Source organism: Bombus vancouverensis, chromosome 16 (assembly GCF_051014615.1).
Source record: "Bombus vancouverensis nearcticus chromosome 16, iyBomVanc1_principal, whole genome shotgun sequence".
Lineage (NCBI taxonomy): Eukaryota > Metazoa > Arthropoda > Insecta > Hymenoptera > Apidae > Bombus > Bombus vancouverensis.
Window position 1 is genome coordinate 232,501 of NC_134926.1, and position 2,500 is coordinate 235,000.

At 50.4% G+C, this 2,500-nt stretch overlaps 1 non-coding gene across 1 annotated transcript; it reads left to right on the top strand.

Annotated features, from left to right (window-relative positions):
• The first annotated feature begins 1,319 nt into the window (after window positions 1–1,319).
• Window positions 1,320–1,474, top strand: LOC143303824 (5.8S ribosomal RNA). The gene has a single exon (XR_013060475.1). It is a non-coding gene; the product is annotated as a 5.8S ribosomal RNA (ribosomal RNA).
• The last annotated feature ends 1,026 nt before the right edge of the window (window positions 1,475–2,500 follow it).

Here is a 2,500-nt window from a genome sequence, read left to right on the forward strand (position 1 = left end):
GATATTGGGACGAAAGACCGCGCGAGGACGACGGATTCGAGTTCCATCGAATTTTTTATGTACACACTACCTGAACGAGACTTAAAGTTTCATATAATATACCGTTCAGAGGGGACCGGCTGTCTTTCCTCGTTGTCGTGAGTCGGACACCCGTGCCGTCGCTAGAGTTTTTCAAACTCTGCTTCTGGATATTGGGACGAAAGACCGCGCGAGGACGACGGATGCGAGTTCCATCGAATTTTTGATGTACACACTACCTGAACGAGACTTAGTTTCATCCAGTTTGTCGTCTATCATCGCATATATATAATATACCGTTCAGAGGGGACCGGCTGTCTATCCTCGTTGTCGTGAGTCGGACACCCGTGCCGTCGCTAGAGTTTTTCAAACTCTGCTTCTGGATGTTGGGACGAAAGACCGCGCGAGGACGATGGATGAGAGTCCCATCGAATTTTTGATTTACAAGACACACACACTACCTGAACGAGACTAAAGTTTCATCGAGTTTATCGTCGTCGCATAACCCGTTCGGAGGGAACCGGCTGTCTATCCTCGTTGTCGTGAGTCGGACACCCGTGCCGTCGCTAGAGCTTTTCAAACTCTGCTTCTGGATGTTGGGACGAAAGACCGCGCGAGGACGATGGCTGCGAGTACCATCGAATTTTTGTTTTTTTTTTTTAAAAAAAACATCACCCGAACGGAGATGTGTTCTATCTTTCGTCGATTTTTCATGCTTTCAGTCGTCGCGTGGTCGCCATCCGTTCGGAGGGGATCGCCGGCTTCGAAACCTCGATGTCGTGAGTCGGACACCCGTGCCGTCGCTAGAGTTTTTCAAACTCTGCTTCTGGATATTGGGACGAAAGACCGCTCGAGGCGGACGGCCGCGCAAATCCCATCGAATCTTTACTATCACCCGAACGATGGAGAGATGCACGCGCGCTGTTTCTTGAATAATTGGACGAGAGAGTAGAATCAAACACATATAAAACATGGGCTAGCCACCGTCCTTACTCGTTCGCGAGATCGTGTGCTGTACAGAGGATTCAGAATCGGGTGTATATATCCCCGTCGTTTCCTGACGAACGGAGCTTCGATCTCGATGGTTGTTATATATCATAATGTACTTTACGCCCGGCCGGCGAACGCGCGTATCTTCGCGCGTTCGTCGGTTTCTTTTTTTTCGAACGTTTTTGTGTCGTCAATCCTATGGCGACTTCTGCGCGTTCGATTCCCGTTGGTCGAACGTGACGGAACTCGGCTTCGCTAGAACCGAGAAGAGTACATTTGAGTATTGAACTGTTGCAAAATTTATAAAAGATTACCCTGAACGGTGGATCACTTGGCTCGTGGGTCGATGAAGAACGCAGCTAATTGCGCGTCAACGTGTGAACTGCAGGACACATGAACATCGACATTTCGAACGCACATTGCGGTCCACGGATACAATTCCTGGACCACGCCTGGCTGAGGGTTGCTCACGTAAACCTAAGACTGCTTGCGTTGCGTATCGTTACTCTCCGTATCTGTCTCTCTCTGTCCCTTCTTGCCTTAACAACCCGCCGTCGTTCTTTATATAAGAGAACGTTTCAGAGTCGGACGAAGGTACAAGAACGAGGATACGAATAAGAGCGGACGGAGAGAACATACGCGACGTACGAGCGATTGTTGGACGCTCGTCGGCGTTCGTCGCGGTCGTGCAGAGACCGTGCAAGTCGTACGCATGCTCGATATATAATCTATCGTGTTCACGGGAGACTACGAAACTCTACCTCTGTCTCTCTCTGTCCCTTCTTGCCTTGACAACCCGCCGTCGTTCTTCTTAAAAACTGTAAGAGAACGTTTCCGAGTCGGACGAAGGTATACGAAGGGATACGAATAAGAGCGGAGAGAACCGTCACGGACCTGCGTGAGTGCTCGCGGCGTCGTGAGTCGTCCTTACGAGGGCGACCGCCCGCTTATGCACCGCTTCGTGTATCGGTTATCGAACGTATATACTCGTAGTGTTCTCCTCGTGACCGATTTTTTTTTCATATCAGGCGATATATGCTACGTTTGCCGGTGTTCGACGCACGAAGGTCCGCGCCCCCGACGTCGTCTTAAACGAATATTATATTTGGCGAGACTGAGAGAGAAAGCAAATATGGGAACTCGGTCGAGAGAGGAGAGAAGAGAGAACCAAAAACCTAAACTCGATGGCGTGCGAAACTTTGCCATAATCTACCGTCTTTTCTCAAGACTCTCGTACAGCCCCAGGGATCGAATGCCCACTCCGTCTCTTCGCGAAAGCGACTGACAACAACGAGGACCGTCGCATCGATGGGTCGTCGTTGCGTTTTACACGCTCTGTGCTTTTTTACAAGCTCCGAAAGTATCAGCCGTAGATCCGGGAACGCACGCGCGAGATTTCTTCGAACGCTCTGACGACTTAGGGAGGTATGATCCCCAGCGTCGCGCGGAGATCGGAGAGTACACGTACTCGTATCGGGACGAATTTTCCCCG